General features: G+C 51.1%; 2 long non-coding RNA genes across 4 annotated transcripts; one reads left to right on the top strand and one right to left on the bottom strand.

Moving 5' to 3' along the window:
* Positions 1-7580: 7580 nt before the first annotated feature.
* Positions 7581-9760, bottom strand: LOC118673683. Its single transcript, XR_004973445.1, has 3 exons — positions 9428-9760; positions 9161-9272; positions 7581-7673 (listed from the first exon to the last, which is right to left on the bottom strand). It is a non-coding gene; the product is annotated as an uncharacterized LOC118673683 (long non-coding RNA).
* LOC118673682 lies at positions 7670-25524 on the top strand. Of its 3 annotated transcripts, XR_004973442.1 has the most exons (7): positions 7670-7789; positions 9184-9328; positions 10958-11329; positions 13409-13706; positions 14349-15369; positions 16708-16874; positions 24570-25524. It is a non-coding gene; the product is annotated as an uncharacterized LOC118673682 (long non-coding RNA). The 3 variants fall into 3 exon arrangements; XR_004973443.1 differs by lacking the exons at positions 13409-13706; positions 14349-15369 and having other exon boundaries at positions 24570-24820; positions 25140-25524; XR_004973444.1 differs by lacking the exons at positions 7670-7789; positions 9184-9328; positions 10958-11329; positions 13409-13706; positions 14349-15369 and adding an exon at positions 16532-16593.
* Positions 25525-26745: the final 1221 nt, after the last annotated feature.

Genomic DNA, 26745 nt, shown 5'->3' with positions numbered 1-26745 from the left:
TTGCCCCCTGGGTCTTGCTAAGTTCTGGCAGTTCTAGAAGGAGCAAATAAAGAAGGCAGAAGGTCCTCAGGCTTGAAATCTACCCCCTTGTCTGCCTTCCCCTCCCCCAGCCCCGCCCTGAGCCCACTGGGCAGGTCTGTTTTCCCTGGCCCCAGCACGTGCAATCCCTAGATAAGAATTTCCAGAGAACCTGACTAGCAAGAGTTGCTACTCATTTGGGTAAGTCACGATGTATGTTCCCTTGTGCTTGGTTCTTAAAACTCAAAGTTTGCCACTGCATGCACTTTAAACAGTTAAATAAATGGTTTGAAATCCCAGAAAAAGTTAACATTGCCAGTCACATAGACCTTTGAAGACTGTCTTGTAACTAAAAGTAGAAGTTTTTTGTGCTTTGAAAAATGAAATAAGTAAATGGTTTACCTGTGGAAGTATGCTTGCCCAGTCTGTTCATACACATGCACACCTTGTGTGTGGAGAAACCATCATCACACAGGCTGATGCACATGCCCATACCTGAGCGGACACACACACACACACACACAACCACGCACATACACCCTCGGCTTCTACCCTGGTGTCTGACCATCTGCCATGGTTGATTTGTAAAGGTTTGAATATCCCACTTGTGGGCTGGAGATATTCAAGTAGCCGCTACTTCTCATTAGCATATTTTTGTTTCCCCAGACTTCCTTCCGTTACATATGCGCCAGGTACACGGCATGAATACACTCAATTACAAATTTACTAGAACCAGGCGCTTCCCCAGGGACCAGGGACGGTCCCTCCTGTGCTGTGCTGTGGCAGCTGGGGCACCGCCTTTGAAGTCAAAGGCATCTGGACTTGAGCTGCATGACCTTGGGCCAAGACTCGATCTCTGTGTTGTCAGTGGAAATGGGATTCTTCCACAGAGTCACAAGAAAAGCTTTTGGGGACCCACACATAGGAGGATGTGAGCAATTGTACAGGTTTGTTGGAGGGAAAACAAAGGACTGTCCCCGGTGCCCGACGTCACATCCAGGTGGCTCAGCTGTCTGGCTGCAGAAGCCCAGCCTCTGGGGCCTCAGGCGCACACGTGTCCTCGCCAAGCCCAGGAGGACCAGGACCCAGAGATGCAGAATTTTCTGGGTCTCTTTCCCCATCTACGTCGCTGCCAGGTCTCCATGGTGCTGGGACCAGGAGAGGCCTTGCCCTCCAGCCCACGCGCTGCCTGTGGGGCAGAGGAGCATGAACAGATGAACCTCAGGCCTTTGTTACACTTTCCCTGCATCTCCTTGGGTTGGGGAGAGAGCAGGCTTTCTTTCAAACTAACCAGTCTTCCTGTTCTTCCTGGGCTTGTGCTAGGCCCTCCCTCAATCCAATCCCTTTCCTGCTCTTCGGGGGTTTCTAATCTTACCCTATCCAATCCTTTCCCCGGGTTAGACTCCTCCCCTTTACGGCGCCATCTTGGTGTCTACTGCGCATGCCTCAGCAGAGGAATCTCCCCTTTATTGGAGCTCCCTCCCCCTGGTAATCTGGGGGAGCATGGGTTGGCTCCCTGCTAGATTGGAAAACTGGTTCTGCCTGGCCAGCGTGGCTCAGTGGTTGAGCGTTGACCCATGAATCTATATATATATTTTTTTCTCTCTGAAATCAATATATGTATGAAGAAGGACGGTTTTTCCTGCCTGCTTGGGGGTTGGGGATGCTGCTGCCCCTGGAGTGTCTGGAAGCTATAGCTTAGTCAGCTCTCTCTCTTCTCTTTTGTTAATACCTAACTAGCTGCCCATGCTAACATCTGGAGCCTCCTGATTAGAAAACACAGGGGACGTGAGGATGCCTGCATCACAGGGCGAGGTTAGGATTAAATAAAATGACATGTATAAAACCAACTCTACTTCCCTAGCCCACAGTGGCTGCTTAGTAAAGGCGAGCTTCTTTCCCTCTGTAACCAATCAGAGAATTCCTTTCATTGTACAGGAGGGAGGAGCCTCAGAAGTCATGGCCTACCCCCACCTGGGTCACTCGGTCCTCTTAGCATGTGTTCATGCTCCCCTCCCCCATTAGCACCGGCTCGCGTACCAACACCAAGTCCCAGCCAGCAGCGGCCTCAGGGAAGGGTTGTAAGACCCCATTGGATGGAACCCTCTGGTCATTCAGCCCTCAAGACCCCAGGCTTGAGAAGCTCTAAGGCCTAGGAAGGAACTTACGTCCCCAGGAGGGAGCCCATTTTGTTGTCAGGCATGTCAAGTACTTGGGAAGTACTTCCTGAGAGATTGGACCAGGGCTTTCAGGGATGGGCTGGGGGTGAGGTGGAGGCTATCTTGGGAGGGAAGACCTGCAGAACCACTGCCGGTGCCTTGTGTTGGCCCCAGGACCAGGAAGAGGACACGGTCTGTCCACTGTGGTCCTTCACTTGGTGCTGTGTGTTGCCAACCACCTCATTCACAAGTGCTGGCTGAGGTCATGGGATGTATCTTCCTTTTCCTCCGGATGATATTAACTGGGCACGACCGTGGATCAAAGCCCCAGTCTCAGGCTCCTCATGTTGCTTCTGGGCAAGAACTAAGCAGTCTCAAGTGAATGTCAAACACATCTCGAGAAATCCCGCCTCAGAAGCCTCATGTAAGTGGGCATTAAGTGCCTGGTTTGTGATGACTATTTGCCGCTACCTGACAGCTTCCTGGAAACCTCCTCATTCTACGTGGGAGAAAGAAGAAATGACGGTGCCGTCTTAGAAATCGTGGTTGGGATTTCCCCCTGTAAGAACGCACAGAGTTAGTCATATCAGGGACCTGGTTTTAGCACAAGGCAGTCATAGGGACGCCCTGTGATACAGGAAAGTTATGAGGCGTGGGCTCTGACCCCGGTTCATCTTGGAAATGTCTTTGGGACCTTAGGAAATTTACTGACCCTCCCCAAGTCCTCGTGCCGTCCTCTGTAAGGAGATGCTCTCTAAGATGTTTCAGCTCTGACATTTTGTGACCTTCGTGCAGCCACAAATCTCACAGATCTGCAGAATCTTGGTCTCTATCTTCCTCGTCTTCCTTTGGAGCCACGAGGAGATCCTGCTAACAGGATACGCCATCTCTTCCGAGGCCAGTCCTTTGTCAGGGTCCTCGGGTCTCTGGCTACCTGCGTGGTCCTTCTAAGACAGACAACTGATGCTATTTCGCCCATTTAAAATTTTCCAGTGGGAACCACTGGCCACTTCCCCGGGCCTCCAGGTCGCACTGCTCTGCTTCTTCACGTGTCTAATAATCTTCTGTTGTGCACTAGACTGTGTGAATGACCCTGTAGGGAGCCAGGATGTCCTTGTCTCCCTTTAAAGGGTGGTGAGTTTTGTCCTCCAAACAAGGGAGACAGACTTGTATGCAGGTTTGGCAGCGTGTCTCTCTGAGTCCCATCTCTTATGTGTTCTCCCTCTCCCACCTGTCTCTCCGTATGTTTCACAAATTCACTCAGTTTTCTCTAAAAAAACAAACAACAACAAAAATCAAAGACCATCTAAGAAACAGAAATACTTAGTCGTTGACTCCATTTATATTCCCAGTAGAAAAAATCAAAACAGAATAAAAGCGAGCATGGCAAGAATCATACTTGGTAAAATTGTTTTTTAACCAAAAAAAAAAAAACCCCAAAAAACAAAAACAAAATAATAAGATCTCCTAGACCACATTAGCTTATATACAATTTGACCCAGGAGTGTCAAAGCTGGCAGGAATAAGGGCCCACACCTCCTGATGGCAAAGCTTTCATCAGTACGGTTGGATGTGAAGGAAATAAACAGACCTGTGAGCGAAACCTCTGCTGTGTGCTGCGTAATAAAAGGAAGAATAGATGCAAAAATAATTCTGGTCACACAAGAGCAAGGAAAACTAGGAAATAGTGCAACTGCATCGTAGAGCAAGCTTGACGAACAGAATACATTGGCTCGACAGAGTTCATGCTGGAAAATACCTGCTCCACAAGCACTCCTGAATGCTTATGGAACTCCAGCGTAAAGTGTTTCTATTTACAAGCCCCCTGGGATGAAAACGATGGGTTCGACATGCCTCTGCACCACAGGCCTCTTCTGCTTCTCCATGTCCTGGTCTAAGGTTGTCCTTTTTCCAGAAACTACCCTTCTGAGCTAGCCACCTGACCGCCTCACCCTTGGCCCTGAGCCCAGCCCAAGTGTCAGCGCCTCAGGGAGGCCACCCCGAAGCCTGACACACAGCTGGCTCCCACCAATGACAGAGTGGGGACGCTATCGGGCGAAGACCATGGTCCCCCGACACCCGGATAGCAGATCTCAATACAGACTGGAGAGCACAGGCTTGGTGCTTCCCAGGCCCGCCCTGGCTCCAAGGAGCTGTGCAGCTCTGGCCAGTTCCCCTGCAACGCCTCCCCATCCTGGGTGTTGGTGTCCCCATCTGTGACGTAAGGGGGTGACTGGATGATGGGGACCCGCCCAGCTTAGGGTACATCCAGCCCCGTGTGGACTCAGCAGCCTCCAGACACTTCCCCTCGCTCTGCCCCGCCCCTGCATCCAGTTCCTCTCCCCACACTTTCTCTTTCCTTCTCTGTCTGGACACCGGGTGGCTGGCTGTTTGGTTCCCAGTCTCCTGCCTGGAGCGCACCAATACCCAGGGTGCCCGGCTGCCTCTCAGGCCTGGGCCACGGTCGCCAGAGGGCCACGAACAACAGGGTGAAGGGAGACCTGCCAGGCAGAAGGGAAGTCCAGGGCTGGCCCTGGCCCCAGGGGCACAGGATTGTGACCTTCTCCTCCATAGCTGTCCTCCTCCATTGCCCCTGGGCGACGGGAGAAAGCCCGGGACGTTGCTGCCTCCAGAAATAAGATGCACTTTCCCACATCAGAGAGCTGGGTTGCATACAGCAAGGCAGAGGCAGAAGTTGGTTAAAGCCTTTGCCTCCTGAGAACTGTCCTCAGGATCCCTGAGAGCAGGTGAACCCTGACTCTGCTCTGTGTGACTCTGGCCCAGCCATTCATCTGAGCCTCATGAGTTCATTTGTCCTACAGACAGAGTGACAGCACGTCTCACACAAGGACACCGGGATGTGCAAGGCAGTTTGTGAACAGTGACCTCCGTTGTAAAGGAGGCTTGTCTGGGGGGCGTGGGCGAGACGCAGTGAATGTTGGAAAGAGATGGGACTTCTGAGCTAGAAGATCTGATTTCAGAGTCCATGTGCCTCCTATGAGCTGTGTGACCTGGAGCCAGTCTCCAACAGCCTTGAGACGAGCCGTAAACCTAGGATCACAATGGCCCCTGGACCTCACCCTAGAGTTGTAAGAAACCAGGGGAGGTGAAGCCCTGATTATTCAGGCGGTCTGGGCAGATGGGTTCGGTCAACGCCGTGGCCAAGGCTGGGTTTCCCGTGCAACAGCTGCAGTCCTCCAAGGGGACAGAGGCCTTGCGAGTTTCCAGCCATAAGATCCTGCCAAGCCCGGCTGGCGTGGCTCAGTGGTTAAGCATTGACCTATGAACCAGGAGGTCATGGTTCAATTCCCAGTCAGGGCACATGCCCGGGTTGCGGGCTCGATCCCAGTGTGGGGCGTGCAGGAGGCAGCCGATCAATGATTCTCCCTCATCACTGATGTTTCTATCTCTCTCTCCCACTTCCTTCCTCTCTGAAATCAATGACAATATATTTAAAAAAAAGATCCGGCCAAGGCCAGAATAGGAAGCTAACAGTTCCTCCCAGCCTTTACCTCCTCCTGAGCGCCCTCCGCAGGCCCACGTGACCCTGGCTGGCCTGCACACTCTGACCCACCCCTTGCCGCTGGAGCAGCACCCACCACTCTTCTCGTCTCCTGTTCACCTTCTCTGGGAAATGCAGGGTCTGTTGGCCGGATTTGGCACCCAGCACAGCTCCTCTGGGCGGGGTCCAGTTCCCTGGTTTGGGGTTCCACCTGCCATAGGGGCTCAGCTCAGTGGGAGTCACTTGGAAGGCCCTGGTGGGAAGGCCAGCCCCGGCTGCTCTGGGAGGAGCCAAGAGCAGAGCCAGGTCGCCCAGGTGTGCTCTGTGCCACCCGCCGGGCTCTCGGCCCTTCAGGACTGATTTGCCAGTTAGAAAACCGCCAGCTCCCTCCAGGTGGCCAGCAAGGGTGGGGCAACGTCACAGATAAGGAAAGCCGGGATAAGAGGCAATGTTTGCCCCTCCGAAATGAGCTGGCGGTAGTCCTCCGATAACTCCGATTAGGCTGCTCCAAAGCCACGGTTTCACCCGTCAGAGCTCTCCTCCGACAGTCCTGGAGCAATCAAAGGCCCTGGGGGTGGGAGGGGGCACCTTCCCTTTGAAGTCCTGTGTCTATTTGCTTATCTGGTTCAGGCCGGTGGAGAACCACACGACTGCTTTTCCTGTAAAATGTGCCTCCTGTGAGCCACCCAGATCCATAAGAAACAAATGTCTGTGGCACAAAAAAGTACGCAATGAATATTGACTAACTGGGAAGTAGGCACATGTTCAAACTGGAAGGCAAGACATACAGCCGCGTCGGTAATCACTGACCACACACCAGCTGTCCACGTGCCCTGCGGTGGTAAAGGCCGGGTGGATGCCGACCGCTCCTGGAAATGCCAGCATCACTTTATTTAGAGGAGTGGTGTTTTGCATGTGGTGGGCCTTTCTTAAAAATATTTCGCCCTTTGTCACGGCCCCTCGCACCTGGTGTTGAAATGACCTGAAAGCTCATCGCTGGGGCCTGGGTGCCTGCTACTCATCACTGTCTTCCTCCAGCCCAGCTGGCAAGTGATCTGGCCAGGTGATTAGCAAACAGTGCTCACCTGCGCCGCGAGGAGCCTCAGAAGGAGAGGGTGGCTTGGGGGACTGTGAGTGCTACTCCAGGCCTCCCCACACTTCCTTGTTACTAAGAGAATCTCTGCTTGTTCTTGCTTAAGTATTGGGTTTCCAAGTGAGATTTCACTTTATTTTTTATATGTTTTTATTGGTTTTATTTATTTTTTTAAAAATATATTTTATTGATTTTTTTACAGAGAGGAAGGGAGAGGGATAGAGTGAAACATCGATGAGAGAGAAACATCGATCAGCTGCCTCCTGCACACCCCCTACTGGGGATGTGCCCGCAGCCAAGGTACATGCCCTTGACCGGAATTGAACCTGGGACCTTTCTTTCAGTCCACAGGCCGACGCTCTATCCACTGAGCCAAACCAGTTAGAGCAGTTTTATTTATTTTTGTTTGTTTTTATTTATTTGAGAGAGAGAGGGAGAGAGAGAGAAACATCAGTTGGTTGCCTCCCCTTTGCACCCTGACCAGGGATCAAGCCACAGCCCAGGCATGTGCCCTGACTGGGAATCGAATGGCGACCTTTCGGTGCACGGGACGACACCCCACCAGCTGAGCCACACCCGCCAGGCCATATTTCACTTGGAAAGGAAGTTCCTCTGTTTTAAAACAAAACATTTGAGAATCAGCAGTGTGTCCCATCCCCGGATTGTATGCATTTCACATACTCAAGGCAGCTGTGAAGGAGGTAAAGTTTACCAGGTCACCTGCTTCCTTCCTGCGTCTCTAGTCCCTGTTGTCTCATGCCTAGCGCTCCTACCCAGCCCCTCCCTCTGGGAAGGGCTGGATGCCTGCCGTGGAATGAACACGTGTGCCCTCTTCAAGGAACGTCACAGTGACGAGCAAGAAGAGGAACAGAAACTAAGGCTGGAACTCTCCAACTTCATCCTGTTCAGTCAAAACCAGACCAAGGAACATTCATGAGTCAGAGCTCTGGGTGACTCTGAGACATGTCCTGGTACCTGTGGCTACATTGGGAAGTTAATACCCGAACGCCTGAGGTTGTAAGTGTCCTGAGGCGGCGCCAGCTGCAAAATTGCCCTGTGCACGTGCAAACAGCACGTGGGGGGAGTGGGGGGGGGTGGACGAGCAAGGGCTTCGGATCCAGATGTCTGGATTCGGGTCTCGAGTGTCCCCTTTATACCCATGTTTTCAGACGTATTATTTTCTGAGTCATGGGTTCTTTCAGAGTTCTTTATACTGATGATCAAATAAAAAGATGTGAACCTTTTTTATAAACTGCAACCCGGGCATGTGCCCTGCCCGGGAATTGAACCGTGACCTCCTGGCTCATAGGTCGATGCTCAACCACTGAGCCACGCCAGCTGGATGGAGTTACATTTCATAATGTCACTTAAATAAGTACACAAATTTAATACGTATAAGCTGCTAGATCACACAGCCCGAAATCTAAAGTAAATGTACAGGTTAAATATCATCAAAGAAACACAACGAAGTCCAAAGTGGCTGATGGACTGGAGTAGGGGAGGTGGTTTGGCCGCGAGTCAGTCGCCTCTCATCAAACAGCAGCCATAGCTCAGGGTCTTTTGCACCTGGCTTGCTGGATGCTGCCCCCCGGGGAGTCGGGGGGAGGGGGGGTACCCTGGAAGAACTGCGAAGCCTCAGGGAGAAGGTGTCACCGGCCTCCATGCAGAACAATCACATCATTCCCATATTCCATGTTCCTCTGCTCTTCACTCGTTCGTTTAGGGCCCAGTGGTTCTCAACCTTCCTAATGCCGCGACCCTTTAATAGTGTTCCTCATGTTGTGGTGCCCCCCACTTTCACTGTTACAAATTGAACATAATTAAAGCATAGTGATTAATCACAAAAACAATATGCAATTATGTATGTGTTTTCCGATGGTCTTAGGCGACCCCTGTGAAAGGGTCGTTCGACCCCCAAAGGGGTCGCGACCCACAGGTTGAGAACCACTGGTTTCGGCCAGTTAACGTACTGCTACTTGCTGCCAAATGTCAAGGTCGGTGTTGAAGCTCAGTCCTCAGTAACAAGGTATTGTGGGTAATTCAGAATGTGCGTATACTTTAACTTATGGAAATTAACACAATGAGTGTAAAGATTCTCCATGCAAAGCTCGAGGAATATGTCCAAGGGTGACCCTTTGGTCCTGGGACTTGGAGGAAGTGAAAAAACACTCTTGGTGAGATGGCGGATGGGGGTTTTGCTCCACACTGCCCCCTCGTGGTAGTCTCCTCACCACACCCTTCTTACTGTAGTTCTAGAAAGACGGGCCTCTGCCGGGAGGGGGAGGGAGCAGAGGACAGAAGCAGGGGAGGTTGAGGGTCTTGGGCAGCAGGTTAGGAATGGGGCTGGGGTAACCTAGGATGTGGTTAAGGCTGAGGGCTTTCTCTCACCTGACCCTTTTTGTGTTCCAAAGCCACGCCTGAGGGTACCCTGAAACGTAGCACCGTGTCCCTCTTTGAGGAAGAGTCGCAGACCCTGGAACAGTCTCAGATGTGGCACCTCCTGGAGTGGGTGATGGGGACAGAAAAGAAGGGATCCAAAGGCAGAAGCAACAAGTGGTATGAGCTCTACAGGGGGTTGGGCAGCCTCCTGGCTTCCTCTTGTCTCCTTCTCGACTCCCCCCTCCACACCCTCCCACCCGGGCCTGCCCATCCCACCTCTCAAGGATGCAAGAGAGGGGTGCCTGCCAGGAACAGGGTCTGGACCAGAAGGCACAGGAGAACTCAGATTTTCCAGCCGTCCTGTCCGCGTTGCAGCATTGGTGCGGGCGATGGTGGTGCGGGCGATGGTGGTGCGGGCGATGGTGGTGCGGGCGATGGTGGTGCGGGCGATGGTGGTGCTGGCGATGGTGGTGCGGGCAATGGTGGTGCGGTCCGCCGTCCCAGAGACAGTTCTGAACCACCTGAGGGCTGGAGCAGTGCCCCCTCCCTACCCTGGCCTCAGTCAGAGGCCGGATCCTTCCCATTGGCCCACCCCAGCTAAAATGCACTTTGGAATCACACAGACCAGCATTCAAATCCCAGTTCCATGACTTACTGAGCCAAATTCTTACCACCCATGAGCCTCAGCTCTCACCTGTGCAATGGGAACCGTCGTGCCTTTTGCTCGGACGTGTGGCGACAACTCAGTAGGATAATGTCTTTGAGGTGCACGGCCCAGCGCCGGCACACGTGGCTCTGTGGTGGAAGGCCCCTGCCGGGCCGGTCACATCTGATGAGGGGATACTTCTCAAAGCCTCCTGGCCTCCGGGAAGCTCCCGCCTCAGGGCTCCCCAGGGCTCAGCAGCCACAGCTAAGGCCTCACTGCTGGCTCCACGACCTCGCCACGCTGCTCACCATCCACTGGCTGGACCGTTGGAGCCACTGAAGACGCTGTCGCTCTTCCCTGAACAAGGACAAGCCTGGGTTTTTATATCACAATTTTCATTTTTCTTCCCCAAGGACTTTCCCACGCCGCCGGCTGCCTAGTTGGCCCTCCTGTGCCCCAGCCTGGAATTGTGGTGGAGCCGAAAGCTATTCTGAGATCCTCTTTAGCCTCACAGCTATTTCAGGCTCTGGCGTAGACGTGTGGAGAGAACCCAGTGCTCTCTGCCCGTGTCTCAGTCCCAGCGTCCAAGACTGGTTCTTTCATGCTCCTGACACCCTCAGATCCTGGAGGTGGTGGCTGGGATGGAGCAGGAAGGGGCACGCACGTGCCACCCAGCCCGCAGCTGAGCTAGAGAGGATCCTGAAGGGTTAGGTCTAGGGGTTGAGACTGAGCCCCAGAGAGGCAGGCAGGGGTGCACCCCCACCCCATGAGCTGGCCGACTGGCAGGGGGTTGGGGGGCTGCCCCGTGTGGACCTGCAGTTTCCAGTCCTGACCACGTAAAGGAGCTCACCTCTGCCTGCTGAGTTCTCAGCGGGTGTACCTCCTTCTGGGCCAGCGTTCATTCACTTTTGCCACAAGTGTTACTGGGTGCCTGCTGTATGCCAGGCACTGTCCTAGGCTCCGGAGGCCCCAACTGTGGACAAAACAAACAAAACCCCCTGCTCTCATGGAGCTTTCATTTAACAGATATCATCCCAATGAACTTGCACTGGCCTTCACAGTTTGCAAGGCACTTTCCAAAGAGATAACCCTATTGGATTCTCTGCGCTAACACAATATATGTTGTTCTCTAATCGCCTGTTCCCATCTCATTCTCCCAGTAATTCTCCAAGTTAGACGCCATGCCATCCTGCTGACAAGGAGACGGAGTCTCCAGGAGAGTCACTAAACTGTGTGTGGCCCACACAGCCAGGAAGTGGCAGAGCGACTTTAGGGCCTACGCCAGATCGTGGGCACGGAGAAGCTGGCGGCATCCACTCACAGAGAAGCTGGCCGCATCCACTCACAGAGAAACTGGTGGCATCCACTCACAGAGAAGCTGGCGGCATCCACTCACAGAGAAGCTGGCGGCATCCACTCACAGAGAAGCTGGCCGCATCCACTCACAGAGAAGCTGGCGGCATCCACTCACAGAGAAGCTGGCGGCATCCACTCATAGGTGCTCAGGCTCCGTGAGACGCAGAGGGTTGGAGGTGAGTCCTGGGGGATAACGTGGCGTCCACGGTGGAGGCGACTTGCATATGCCCCACGCAGGGCTCCCTCCACCCCAGCCCACGTGAATGGAGAACGGGGCTCTGCCCAAGTGCGTGTGGGCTCCTGGGCACTCTGGGCACCGTGGGGCACCCCGCCCCAGGGCTGGGCACTGACAGTCCCGCGGCCTTTCCCGCCTGCGAAGCACCCTCCTCGTAACTTGCCCACCTGCATCCCACCCAGGGGTCTTTTCCTCCAACACAACCCCGCCCTACGAGGCTCTGGTTTGCTTTTTTGTCCCCCCAAAACCAACATATCCCAGACGGGTGTGGTGCCTCTTCTGCCCGCACATCTGATGCATTGCTTAGACCTGTCTCGTGCCTGTCTATACCATTGTCGAGCTGACAGTGGTCGGCAAACTCATTAGTCAACAGAGCCAAATATCAATAGTACTTCTTCAAAAATAGACTTGCCCAGGCCGAAAACCGACTTCTGTGCATGGGCCACGAAGTTTCAATCGCACTGTACGCGCGCCCGCACGTGGTATTTTGTGGAAGAGCCACACTCAAGGGGCCAAAGAGCCGCATGTGGCTCGCGAGCCGCAGTTTGCTGACCACGGGTCTACCACATTACTGCCCCGCGAGGGGCTCGGCCAGTGGTCACGGAGCGCGTGCTGAAGGAATTGGTGACTTCTAGCCCGTCTTAGTTGCATGGAGAGACCGGGCTGGTTATTATGTGGCCACAGCTGCCTCACAAAAGAGAAAGGTTTCTCTTCATTTTCCTCCGGTCCAGCTCACGACGTCAGTGTGGCCTCTGGTGTCCAACAAATATTTGTGGCCTCCAAGCATTATTGCTTGAAGGCGTTTCTGGAGGCTTTGGGGCCCTGGCCCCCCTGAGCTGGACGCCGAGTGTGAGATGGCTGGGGGTCTGCGCAAGCTGAGGCGTCTTGGTGTCTTAGCCACGCTGCCCACCTGCTAATGAAACTGATGGTTTGGGGGTGCCCAGGAGGACACAAAGGAAGGTGCCTCGGGGCCATGGAAGATGCCAAGATAATGCATGTGTGTGTGGCTCGCGGCTTGGTCCTCTGTGAGGCTGCTCTGTCCCAGGAGCCCAACTGCGACAATCAGCAGTGCGCCCGTCATTGGGGTGGCCCCTGGGATTGGCTCTCCTAGGGGGGGTCCGCCGGCCGCAAGGAGATTGCTGCTCAAAGAGCTCCCACTGAGCGTCCCTTGCACAGACCCCACTCGGAGGGCAAACAGCCAAGGAAAACACACCTGTGGACTCTCCAGCACCATGGTTTGGTTGGGTAATGTCTTTACCGTAAACCTCTGGTCCCTCCCCTCCCGATAAAAGTCTATTTTTGTCTACAATTCTACGTTAGGGCCATCCTCATCTAACTGAGGCCTAACTAAGGTCAGCGGGTTATTTATTTATTTATTTTTTTGGTTCAGAACACAATTTTTTTTTTTTAAACGAAATGCTTTCAGGCAGGATAAGCCTTTTCCAGTTGTCCCAGTTCCCACTGGCCCCTCCCATGTGGCACAGAGTATGTTAGGAGCAGGCAAGTGGCTGGGAGCATGGCCACACCACCTGTGTCTGAGTCCTGGGTCCACCCCTCACCTCTCTGTTCTCCCGCCTTTTCACCTGCAGAGTGGAAATAATAACAATTATCTCATAGGTGAGTTGTGAGGATTACTGCCTTAATACATCTAAGTGTTTGGTACAGTGCCTGGCCTTGGATTATACAGTGAGTATTGACTGGGCATGTACTATGGCCAATAGTATGGGGGATACATCAGGGAACAAAACAGACAAATCTTTGCCCTTATGGCACCCACATGGGGGCAGAGTGGGGGACAGAAAATAAAAAAGTAGATTATAGCCCTGGCCAAGTGGCTCCGTTGGTTGGAGCATTGTTCTGTGCAACAAAAGGTTGCGGGTTCAAGTCCCCATTGGGGCACATATCCAGGTTGCAGGTTCAATCCCCACAGAGGAGGCAACCGATCCATGTTTCTCTCTCACATTGATGATTCTCGCTCTCTCTCTCTCTCTCTCTCTCTCTCTCTCTCTCTCTAAACCAGGGGAAACATATCCTCAGATGAGGATTTTTAAGTGGATTATATAGTAAACATCATGGCAAATGCTATGGAGGAAGATACATCAAGGAATGGGGTGGAGAATGCTGGGGGTGCAATTCGAAAAGGCTAGTCAGGGAGACCCCGCTGAGAAGAGGCCTCCACAAGACTCCAGGGAGGTGAAGCGAGAGCCAAGTGGAGCTCGGGGTCGGCTATTTTTATTACGACGACCTGTCTGGTCCCCTGAGGCCTTTGAGTTTGTGACATTGCTATTCACGTCTGTGGACAGAGACTGTGGAAACCGGTCAGTGGTTCTGATCTTGATTGGAAAAAGGCAAGGGCGGTGGGCTGTGGATAGGAGCATGGACAGCGCAAAAGAAATAGCCCAGAGTTGTGTCTATCTCCTCTTCTTGAGGGAGGGCCGGGCACCATGCCCCTGGCCTGGGCTTGACCAGTGCCATCTATTACTACTATTGAGGGCCTGTGTGCAGGCGGAAGAGCAGTAGTCCTGACTGCGCGCTGGAAAAGAGTGAGAAAGAGTGATGGAGAGGGCAGGGTGGACACAGCCAAAGGCCCCGGGTTTCTGGTTGAGCAGATGATCCTGGGCCAAAGGCTGGGAGCCGTGAAGGGAGCTCTGTTTCCAGCTCATTAGAAACATCAGTGGTTTGACTGCAAGGCCAGCTCCTGATGGGATGGATGCACATCTAAGCAGATGGAGACATTTCTGCCCGAGTTGCTATTTTAACAGGCAACAATTTGTGTGCCCACCAGGAAACCAGGTTTGGTATGAAAATAGAGCCTTTCCCTGGCGTCTTGTATTCAGGGACCAGCAGTAGCTGGCTTCCTGTCCGTGCTGTTCTGGTGTAGAAAACAAGGCCCCAGAGGAGGGTGTGGGGGGAGGGGGAGGGACCCACGACTGCCAAGGCTGCTGCTTTTTCTTTTTCAGACACAAGAGAAGCAGAAGGAATAAGGAGGCTGACCGTCCCTGCCTCGTGCGGTGACGGTCGGAATTACAGGAGATGTCTCACAGAAAGGTTCCCTTCTCCTCCCCTCGGACCCCACACACAGCAGAGGAACCCCTTCTCTGGGAGAGGCAAGCCTCGAGGGGAGTGGGGGAGGCAGGGGGATAGAGAGAGGCAACCCAGCCTGGAGCTACAGGGAGGTCTGTGTGATCCTCTGACAGGGCCAGGCCCCCGAACCCCACTCTGAGGATGAGACCTATAACTGGGAGCAGAGTGAGCAGGGAAAAGGGGGACGGGGAGGATGTTTCACATCCTGGCTGGCAGTGGCTTTCCCATCTTTCCTTTCCTCCTCTGCCTCTGGCCCTGCCTTGTGTAAAAATGTCACTGGGCTACTATCCAAAAGATCCCATTGTTTCTCAATGCCTACCTGCGTCAGGACCTGTGCTTGCTTACAGGAACTGCAAAGGGTTCCCCACTGCGAACCAAGAGGGCGGGGCGCACAGCCCAAGGTGCGGAGCGCACAGCCCAAGGTGGCAATGGGGCCTCCTGTGCAGAAGGGCCCCAAAGAATGTGATCACTCCAGTCCCGGCCGGAGAAGGTGCCCCTAGTGCGCAAGCTCCCCTGTCTCCACTCCTGGGCCAGCGCCTCCCTTCTGCTCTGCTTTAGCGAATTGTCTCGTTCTGTTGGCGCCGAGGGCCCTGGGCAGAAGGACCTTGGTTTGGGTCCCCAGCCCCAAGGGTCAGTAATGAAGACAGTTGTCCCAGGTGTAGACGCTGAGCCTGCCTCTAAGGCGCACGGGAGGTTTACTGGAATGATTCTGGGTCTCTCACAGGATCCAGGGAAGCTGTGGGAAGGGCAGAGCAGGGCAGCTCTTGAACTCTGGAGCAGTTCATGCACTTGGACTCTGCTGTGGTTCATAACCCAGCTCAGCGTCCATGTCTCTAACCCCCATGTCCCTCAGCCCGCAGGTCACGTTGCAGGACTGACTGGTCCCGGTTGGGTCAGGTATGTGCCTCAGATCAACCCGTCAGTGACTTACCGGCATAGTAGACCTTGGAGGAGATCTTTTTATTTATTTTTGGTACGCCTCATCTGCGGGTATTTTTTCCATTGATTTTTAGAGAGAATGGGAGGGAGTGAGGGAGGTGGGGAGAGAGAGAGAGAAAGAGAAAGAGAGAGAGAGAGAGAGAGAGAGAGAGAGAGAGAGAGAAACATCAATGTGAGAGAGAGACATGAATTGGTTGCCTCCCACAGATACCCAAATGGGGAGGGGGAGCTGGGGGGGACTGACCCTGCAACCCAGTTCTGTGCCCTTGACAGGAAATTGAACCCGTACCCATGACCCTTCTGTGTGAGGGCCAACACTCTACCCACTGAGCACACCAGGCCAGGGTGGAGTGGATCATTTTTAACATCCTCCTCAACAAAGATATTTTCAGTAATAATCATGAAATACAGCTAGTAATAGTAATAGCATAAAAGAAGCACAGTGAAAAAGATTTATTATTGAGCTTTGTACATATATTCATGCTAATAAAATGTAATTTTAAAAGCAAGATGCAAACTAAAATACCTACTACAGTATAATAAAAGAAAAAAGGTAATGAAATAGTACTCTTTATTACATTACTGTGCTTTTTGGAAAAAAGGAAAATAAATTAGTACTTGCATATTGGTCTGTCACCAGTGATGAGTAATAATATTTCAGTATTTGTTTTCAGTTGTAACTTTCGTAAACTTGTAAGTAATTTTGTCAAAAATTAATATTTGCATATTCATGTTCAACAGGCAGTATAAGATAGGTCCATCTATCTTTGCTCGTGGTTGACCAAACAACAGTTTTTATTAATTTTAATTTAAAATTTTTCTATCATATGAAGTAATATGTAAAATAAGGATAAATTGAGCAAAGATTCCCAAAACTCCCATTTCACAATAAATTCAAAGAATTGCAATACTATCCATGTCTGTGTCTTAGGTATTAATTCCAGGAGCTTTCCAATTTGACACAGTTGAAAATTCTCTAGTAAAATAGAAATGTCATCAAACATCTTAATCATTTTTCGTTCACTCTCCCAAAGTTCTTGTTTTACAGAAATCAGAGGAAATGTCTGAATAACAGCAAACATTAACGCTATTTGACCCATTCATTGCTTTATATCAGGCATCCTGTTCTTGGTGGTCAGGATCAAGCCATTCAAACACGGCCCTTTGGGTTTCTCCTGTCTCGTAAGCCCAACATCTTTCCTCTTGGCGTTCACGACAGGACAACATTAAAGCAATTCAAGTTCTGTTTCTTCATGTTGGTAATCACTGTGCTATTATTGCTTCTTTCGAGTCTAGGTAAGGAGTTGGTAGCACTACAGAGCTGGGCACACAACGTGGGCGTGAATGGTTCCCAACTGTTGAGGACGTCCTGGAAGCGAGCTGTGTGGCTGAGTCTGCGTACTGCGTGCCTGAGCAAGCGGGAGTTCTGCAATTAGCTTTCATGTAGAATGCGAGCTCTAACGGTAAGTAATAAAAATGTGCTAACTGGAAGCTAGATACATATGATTAAAACACAGCAGCAGTGTGGCAGTTGTTTAGAGCTTAGGCCAACAAAGGATTTTTTTCAGGAAGGGCCTCTTTATCGTGCACGTTGTTTAGCATTGCCAGCACATGGTGGTAATAAAAAGCACATTGACTTCTGGTTAGTTATATTATTGCTTTTAAATTCCGTACCGACTTCCTCATTGCTGGCACCCAGGAAGGTTTCTCCCCGTGCCCAGCCTTTGGCACACTGCATGCAGCTACTGGTGCTGGTGGAGTGTGTTGGTGGGGGATAGAGACAAAGACGCATGGCCCACCCTGAGTTTTAGGGGGGTACTCAGAGAAGGGGGCGCTGTTATGGCTTAGGCAACTGCTCCACGTGGTGTCTTTTACATCCTCCCCCTTAGTTGCTTAGCATAGAACACACACACAGAGTTCACTTCAACCCATATGTCCTGCTGCCCAGCATGATCTGACACGCCCACATACAACCACAAATGCCAAGGGCTCTGAGCAAAGTTACGTTAGCTACTGCGTCCAAGGGGATGCCACGGAGCCATGCTCTCCATTCCTTCTCTAGTCAGATTGAGATCCCATCTGATATTCATCAGACTAACAAACAAAGCCAGTAATAACACATCCCATCCTCAAAGTCTACACCAGCACGATTTCCCTCATCTTCGCAGTAATCCTCAGCGAGTTCTTGTGTACACTTCTCTCTTCTCTACATTCATCCCACATAACCCCCTCCAGACCACAGGGAGTTCAAACGCTTGCCATCGAGTGGGCCTTGCTAGCGGGGAGCCCAGTAGGGCGGATGGTCGGGTTCCTCCAGTGGGTAGGAGTGGGGTGCAGTGAGGAATGTTCCAGAGAGGCTTGAAGGCTGGGGTACACCAGTCCCTCTACAGTTCCTCCTGTATGTCACAGCTTCCTCTGCCAGGATCCCATTTTTCCCTGATCATGTATGAAACGAGTGAGTTCATAAATGCAATCGCCTGAAGTGTCAGTTTCTGAACGTGGTTTTTAGTGATTTCAGACCAATAGCGAGTGGGATCATATTAAGACCTTGGCTTTGGACTTAGGCCTACAGGGAAGACCTCTGGGACGGAGTTTGCTGGTCCCTTACAGTAGGTGTTCTGAGGCACTCAGAAGCATCGCTGTCTGAGACAAGCAAAACTGGAAGACGAGAATCACATCGCAGGCCCACAGTCAAACAAACAGCCTCTCAGTCCTGTCCCCACCCAACTCCACGTTCTCTCTCCCCGGATTTTTCCCTGAAGCTTGCTCTTCTTAGAGTAGCACGGGCAGATTTAGAGTATCTACAGCAGAGGTCCTCAAACTTTTTAAACAGGGGGCCAGTTCACTGTCCCTCAGACATTCCATACATGCGCACTGCGGGCCCGGGAGGAGTCGACTGCTAAGCAGGACAGGCAGCGGCGGCAAAAACACCCGGCGGGCCGGATAAATGTTTTCGGCGGGCCACATGTGGCCCGCGGGCCGTAGTTTGAGGACGTCTGATCTACAGTCTGCCTTTGAATAAAGACAGCCCATTTTCAAGAGGAAGAAGAAGGATTCAGGCTTGGAGACAATGTTGGGGCTTCAATCTCACATTACTAACTCTTACCTGTGTTCTTTTCCTATGCCTCAGTTTTCCATCTGTAAATGAAGATAATAGTTTCTATCGTTTAGGGTTATTAAAGAGTACTTGGCACATATGAGTACTCAATACACATTAGCTCTCATTTTTATTGGGCATCTAATTATTGGGTACTCACTGTGTGACAGTCACTGTGTGTGTGTGTGTGTGTGTGTGTGTACACACAGTGTATATATAGACACCCACACACCATGTAATATTTCTTTGCTCATCAAGGTAGGTACATAGTCTGTTTTATTTACTGCTGGGTCTTGGTATCACAATGCCTTGGCATAGAATGCACCCAAAAACATTATTTGAGTAAATAAATGTTTCGAGAAATCCCTAAACATACACATATATGTGCGCGCACACATATGATTACAGAGCATCCAATTTCAGGAAATATTTCGGTATACAAACTCTGAGGTTTCAAGAGAAGAGATTAACTCAGCAACTTGGAAGGACTCGAGGAGGGAGTGGGAAGTTGTCCCCAGTGAGGAGATAATGCAGAGGAGGAGGAGAGAGAGAGAGGAAGTCCTGGGAATCTGGACTGTTAGCACCAGGTTGGCTGGCCACCCCTATGGGCCCCTGTCTCGGGCCCCCCAGGGGAGGCTGCCCGGATTCTCACAGGGTTTTCTCCCGGGTGGGGGTGCAGGTTTCCAGCGCTTCCTCTGGACCATGTGTCTAGTGAAGCAGTAGTTGCTTCCCTCGAGACATCCAGAAGCTGCTTTTCTCTTTAGGCCAGTCTGCTCAGTGTTCCAGAGCCCTGGGGGTTGTTTTAATGACAATTCCTGGGCATTCTGTCATTTGCTGAGTCACTGCTTAAGCACATGCCTGCAAAGGGGTCTGGGACTCCCCTGACTAAAGCAACAGGCTCAAACTCACCGCAGCTGATCTCCAGGGTTATTCCTGCCAGGTGAGCTCCCCACTTCCCATCTGGCACAGACCTTTGTCCGTGTGCTTTTCCCAGGATTCACAGGCTGCCGTGACCTTCAGCGGGAGCACTCCACCGTCCTGCTCAGCTTCTCCTAGGACCGTGGTCGGCAAACTGTGGCTCACGAGCCACATGCGGTTCTTTGGCCCCTTGAGTGTGGCTCTTCCACAAAATACCACGTGCGGGCGCGCATACAGTTGAAACTTCGTGGCCCATGCGCAGAAGTCGGTTTTCGGCCTGGGCGAGTCTATTCTGAAGAAGTGCTGTTGATATTTGGCTCTGTTGACTAATGAGTTTGCCGACCACTATCCTAGGACCTTCTGCCCGTCCACTTCTGCTGGGGTTCTTGTTCCAGCATTAAGAAGGGTTCAGCAATCTGGAGAAGGCTGTGCATAGATTAATAAAGAGTCCAGAGACAAAATATAATTTTGAAAGGCATTTGGGGGTCAGAGGAGCTTAGCTTAAAGGAAACTAAGATCTAAGTTTCTAAGGTCTAAGGTCTTAGGTCTAAGGTCTCCTTGCCTCAAGATCCCATGCTTTTTATTAACACAACTTGTCCTGAGACAAGGTAGAGATATACACTTCAAAGGGTATACACAAGCGTTGTCAGAATGGGGGAATTAGCCTAGGGCAGGTATTTGGCCAGTAGGAGGCTATAACATGTAGATTAAGATGCCCTTTATTTTATTTATTTATTTTTAAATATATTTTATTGATTTTTTACAGAGAGGAAGGGAGAGAGATAGAGAGTTAGAAACATCGATGAGAGAGAAACATCGATCAGCTGCCTCCTGCACATCTCCTACTGGGGATGTACCCGCAACCCAGGTACATGCCCTTGATCGGAATCGAACCCGGGACCCTTCAGTCCGCAAGCCGAAGCTCTATCCACTGAGCCAAACCGGTTTCGGCTAAGATGCCCTTTAGCTGGCAGCCAACAATCATCCCTTTTCAGGTTTGGGGAAATGCCATCAGCCATTCCCAACAGGTAACTACATATGTGACTCAACCCTGTTGAGTCCCCAAGTTCCATCAACCTTTTGATGAAACTCTTGAAATTATGACATGCTGGAATTGGCTTCCGGCAGCTTCTCCATCCTAGTTTCTGGAGACAGGCCAAGCCTGAGCACTCGAACCAAAAAATGCGAGGGGCTGGTGGGGATCACTTCTTTCTATCTGCTCTCTAGAGAAATAGCAGGCACCCACATAAAGTGGAGTTTAGCAATCTCACACTAAGCCACAAAGCCTTAATAACGTAGTCCTCCTCATTTGGGAATTTTTAAGGCTTAGAGGTATTCAGGATAATTCTACTAGTTTGGCATATGGTTGATGTAGACAGAAAGCTCTTTATCCATTAATCAGTACAGTACTTGAGCAGCAAGCTTTCATCCAACAGCAATCAATAAATTACAAATGGCTTTATGTAGTTAGAAATGATGGGCCTGCAAAATGAGCTCATTCATTTAAGCATTCGGTCATCAAAAATATAGTGAGAACTTGCTTGCTATGTGGAAGGCTGCTAGGCAAGTGGGAAATACTGAGACAAATTAGGAGGGAACAAATATTGATTTTGCTGCACATAATCTTGGGTGCTTTGCCAATCTTTGCATTTACACTTTGCAACAACTTTGTAAAGTAATGTGGCAAAAAACCTGGTACTTGTCCCCTCCATATTCATTCTTCCAAAATATTTCTTAATAGGATGATGGAAGAATCAGATACTCAGGCCTGGTAAATGTTTCCTAAGCCTCCCTTGCAGCTAGGTGTGGTCATGTGACTACGTTCTAGTTGACAGGATTGGCACTAAAGTGATATGTGCAATTTTGAGGTGAAGCCCTTACTAAGGGAGCTATTTCCTCTCTGCTCCACCTTCCCGGGAACTGGAAATAGATGTGGCTTAGGGCTGGTGAGTAAGCTTTAGTTCACCTGCACAGCATTAGAGTAATGAGGCAAAAAGAACCTGGGTCTCTGGCTGGCTTCAAAGAACAGTTTCCTACCTGTCCTCAACCATCTGCCCACCAATGGGTCATTACATAAAAGGAGAATAAATTTCTATCTTCTTAGAGTCGTTCTACTTGGAAGGAAAATAAGGAAGTTAAGAAAATTTTTCTAAGATCACTGAAGTACAGATCCAGGACTGATGTGTTCTGCTACCTCATGCCACTGGCCCTAACGTAAGCAGAGCGCCTCGGTTGTGAAACCCTTGGGTTTCTCAAGAAAAGCAGTTGTCCTGCCAAGATTTTAGTGGGTCATCTTGGGAAAAGCTCGATGCAAAAGGTGAGGCCAGCACTCCCCGAATGCCTGCTAGTGCCAGACATCCTGATGTGCCCCCTACATACGCTGTTGATTGAAGACCCAGATGTCACGCTCAAAATGTGCACAATCTCGGACGACATGTGCTTAAATGACAGAGAGTTCTACACAAGAAAGAGCAAAATAAGTGCTAAGTGGGTGGAGAGCATGGAAACGGTGTGTCTGGCTGCATAGGATCAGGAACAGCTTCAAGGAGGAGGGGGCACTGAGCTTGGGCTTGCAGAACAGGTGGCATTAGGGAGACCGAGCATCGCACGTAGAGAGGAGCGTGAACAATGGACAAGAAGCTGGGCAGCACCAGAAGCTGTCCCTCATTGTGGCCGGAATGGCAGATCCATGAGGGGTGACAATGACAGGTGGGCTGGGTCAGATTAGGGTGGAATTCAGGGCGCAGGCCAAAGAGCTCAGACTTCATGTGTAGGGTCCCGGGTGCCTGTAGGGTTCTGAATAAGATGGTAGAAAATTCAGAATTTGGTGACTATTTCTTAAGCCCCTCCTGGCCCCTTGGCACTGAATAAAGATGAACCCGTCTGCAATGTGGTTGGCAATGACACCGTGGAGGAGGCGAGGCCAGACAGGAAACCAGGAGGCCAGCTAGGAGGCTAAGTGGGGAGGCAGCAGCGGGAGAGAAGAGGGGGGACGGATGTAAGAGACGTAGGGAGGGCAGCACCCACAACGCTGGGCAGCCCACTGGGAGTGGGAAGCAAAGGGGAGAGAGGAGCCTGTGACAACTAGGAGGTTTGTTTTCATCTAGAACAGTGGTTCTCAACCATGGCATTAGAATCACCTGGGAATCTTTTTAAAATCCTGATTTCTGGGCCTCATCCTCCGGAAATTCTGTTTCTTTGTTACTAATGTTGTGGCCCCACCCCATAACAAAGAAACTGAATTTCTGGAGGATGAGGCTCAGAAATCAGGATTTTAAAAAGATTCCCAGGTGATTCTAATGTGCAGCCAAGGTTGAGAACCACTGATCTAGAAACTGGAAGGAGAGAAAATTACTTAAAGAGACTCTGACCAGCTTTTTTTTCTTAATTAACACGGTAAATGAGACGTTCTGCGCTGCACTGGAAAGACCTCCCTTTCCTGGGGAATGGTTTACAAGTAGATAAGGAAAAAGTATGCCGGTCTTGGCGTATTGCACTTCTCTGAAGATGATCGTGGTGGTGGGAAACGGGGATTAACTTCTGAGGAGCAGAATTCCCGCTCGGCCTGGGAGCTGTCAGGGCTGAGCCCAGGCTCCGTGTCTCCGAAGCCCTTCTCCCTGGGACTCTGCTTGACTCTTTTTTTAGCTGTCAGATAACTTTTTCATCTGTAAACATAGTCAAAGCTTGAAAATACCTTGAGGAATCTTAGGAATCCCAGTAATCAGTGAGAGGACTAGCTATCTGCATGGACAGGCTCCGCAGCACCCACTCAGCACGCTTCCCGGGGGGAAAGGAGAAGGCAGCCATTCTTATGCCCGGCTGCCTCTCTCTTTGCCCTTCTCTCTCCTGTCTCTGATCACCTGGTATCACGGGACATGGACAGGTAGCTGGGCAGGGTTCCACTCTGGCAGCAAAGCAAAATCAGAGCTCAAGGCAGATGTCGAACCCATCCTGTTCACACACCAGCTAGTAAATGAAGAGTGTTAGGCTCCGACAGCCAAATATTCTGCATTCCTGAGAAATCTAATCAGTTTCTCATTCTGGTGAACATGTTCACATAGAACGTTGCTATCACAAACCAAGTGGGCGTACCTTTTTTTAAAAAAATAAGTTTTTATTGATTTTAGAGAGAGAGGAAGGGCCAGGGAGAGACAGAAACACCAATGAGAGAGAAATATGGATCAGCTGCCTCCTGCACGCCCCCTTGTGGGGATTGAGCCCAAAACCCAGCATGTGGACCGAACCGGCCACCTCTTGGTGCATGAGACGATGCCGCACCAACTAGCCCACACCAGCCGGGCAAAGGAGTACCTTTTTAACTGTTGATTTATCACTCAAAGATTCGAATTGAGAAACTGAAATATAATAGTTTATATCTTCATATTTTTTAAAAACTCTTCCACGAAAATAAAGCCAGGCATCAGCTTTCAATATAAGGGGACATTCTCTTGGAGGCTCCATAAAGCTAAGTCCACATACTTCATTTCTTGTTCTTTTTTCTTTTTTAAATATATTTTATTGATTTTTTACAGAGAGGAAGGGAGAGGGACAGAGAGCTAGAAACATCGATCAGCTGCCTCCTGCACACCCCCTAATGGGGATAGGCCCGCAACCAAGGTACATGCCCTTGACCGGAATCGAACCTGGGACCCTTCAGTCCTAAGGCCGACGCTCTATTCACTGAGCAAAACCGGTCAGGGCACACATACTTCATTTCTTGTTCTTTCACAGCATCTGTGGGGCCACCGTTGTCCTGTTCAGGTTCAGGAAGCTTATTCAGGGTATTGCCACATCCTGAAGGCATCTTGTCTTCTTGCAGAGCCTTGTCCATCAAACCCATCTCCGTGTCTCACAGTTCACTCTCCGGCAGTTGTGACCTTGTCAGATTGGCCCCTGACCCACCACAGCATGCGCTTCCCCTGAGCCCGCTCCGGCTGATTTGTGTCCCCTTTCATGCGTCCTCCACTGTCCAACGTCTAGACTCCTGCATCTCAGCTACGGTCAGACTGGAGCTGGGGCCTCATCTCTGCTGGGTTAGGGCAGCGTGGGCACTGGGGGTGGGAAGCAGTTGGCTCTGTTTCTTGAGCCTTATTAGTCCTTCAGCAACCATTATTTTATACTTCCTGCCACTTTGTTCTTATAGGAAACCTACTGCTCATGCAATCACTGTCTCTCAGCACAATCGACTCAGCCCAGGAGACCTGCAGCCAAGAGCTCAAGCATTGGACACCATCCCTCTTTCGGAAGCCTCAGCACGTACCGCCACTGTGACAAGAAACTCGTCACTGGACTTGGGGTCCTCCTAACGGGCTTCTCTCCTTCCACTCATGGCAGCCAGAGGAAACTGTTAAAATGCAAATAAGATCTGGAAACAGCCCAAGTGCCCCTCAGGAGGTGAGTGGATAGAAAAGCGGTGGTACATGTGCACAGTGGAATACGATGCCGTCGTAAAAAGGAAGGCTCTCTGACCCTTCTGCAATAGCGGGATGTGCTCTAGGCAGTTAGACCGACAGGATCAGAGCAAGGACGATGGGCCCGGTACAGCAGGCCACCAGGATGGAACGCCCAGGTGCCTAGCAACGGACAGTCACTTGTACGGTGGGACCTTGGCTCCAGGGTGACTTTTCCTCCCCTAGCCCTTGGCTGCTCATGCAGTTTGGAACCCTTGACCTTTCCTCCCAGAGATAACACCTATCCCTCGGTTGTATTTCAGCTCCAGGCCCAGGTAAGCAATAAACCCAGCCCTGGCTGACCCCAGGACCAGCTGCATTGCATGATGACCCCCTGCGCTGCTGTCGGCCAATCCATCAGTGGAGGCCACAGCCCTGAAAGGACACACCTGGAAAACTGCTGAATATTAAGATCTTTTCCCTCAGGTCTCCCCTAAAATCTCCACCCTGAAAACCCTTAGGATGGAGGACCCAGAGGACCCAGGATCCTGAAGCACGCCGTGCCTTTCCCTCCCCGCACCCACAGGTGTTACCTTAAGTTTCCTCACCCCCATGCTCTAAGGGCCCTTCCTTTACCTCTGTGACTTGTTTTCTAAGCCCATTTCTTCTAGAGCAGTGGTTCTCAACCTTGGCTGCACATTAGAATCACCTGGGAATCTTTTTAAAATCCTGATTTCTGGGCCTCATCCTCTGGAAATTCTGTCTCTTTGTGATGGGGTGGAGCCACAACATGAGTAACAAAGAAACAGAATTTCCAGAGGATGAGGCCCAGAAATCAGGATTTTAAAAAGATTCCCAGGTGATTCTAATGTGCAGCCAAGGTTGAGAACCACTGTTCTAAGAAGTACTTCTATCTCTGGAATTTACCCAGTAAGTGTTCTCTTACAGTTTGGGTCTTGCTCTGAAACCTTTCCTAGCCAGAACCCGAGTCCCGAGGTTGCTGAACCCAGCTTTGCTCTGACGGGTCATGATGCCGTTCCTGCTGCCTACAACATGTTGGCGTGTGCTCCCCATTATCACCGCCCATGCAGAAAGCCAGGTGTCAGCTCTGATAGTCCTTCTCCTCCATGTCCTGTTCTGTTACCTCCTCCATTCCGCTCCCTCCCTCTTCATGCCCAAAGCCCTGGTCCAAGCCACCATCATCTGTCCACTGGACGACTACAGCTGCCCATGACTGGCCTCCCCGCTTCCATCCACTCGTCTGTTTTACACTACAGCTAACCTGACCTTTCCAGAATGCTCACCGGATCGTGTCACCGAGCCTACCACACCTGCAGGGCGGCCAGCCTCCGCTCACAGCCCATTCCCCTTTGCTCTCTGCTCCACCAACAGGGGCAGCATTGACATTTCAAATCAGATCATCCTTTGTCGTAGGGGATTGTCCTGTGCGTGGTAGGGTAGCTGGCACCATCTCCGACTTCTACCTGCTAAAGGTCAGCGGCAACTCTCCCCCCAAGTTGTGACACACAAATATTTCCAGACGTGGCCAAGTGTTCCCTGGGGGGCAAAGTCTACCGCCCCCACTGAGAACCTTCCCTGTGTAGCTCTGTCTTCTCTCCTGAAACGAGGGAACAGGCTGCTCCCTCTGCCTGCAGCTCTCTCCTGCCCCTGTTCCTAGTTAACCTCTCCTTGGCCCCCAATCTCCAAGCCACCAGCACTTCCTCAGGAGAAGCCTCTCTGGTCCCCCGTCCTGAGCTCTCCTCACGTGGGGTACGGCTCCTGTTGGTTCTTAGTGCATGGTCATCAAATCAAACGTTCACTGACATAGTTGTAATGTTGCTTTTACTCGTATGGGTATTTGATTAATGCCTGTCTCACCCAACGGACCACAAGCTCCATGAGGGCAGGACTGGACTTGTTTTTGCTGTC

This window comes from Myotis myotis, unplaced genomic scaffold, assembly GCF_014108235.1.
Source record: "Myotis myotis isolate mMyoMyo1 unplaced genomic scaffold, mMyoMyo1.p scaffold_m19_p_18, whole genome shotgun sequence".
NCBI classification, from domain to species: Eukaryota; Metazoa; Chordata; class Mammalia; order Chiroptera; family Vespertilionidae; genus Myotis; species Myotis myotis.
This window is presented reverse-complemented; position numbering and strand designations above follow the sequence as displayed.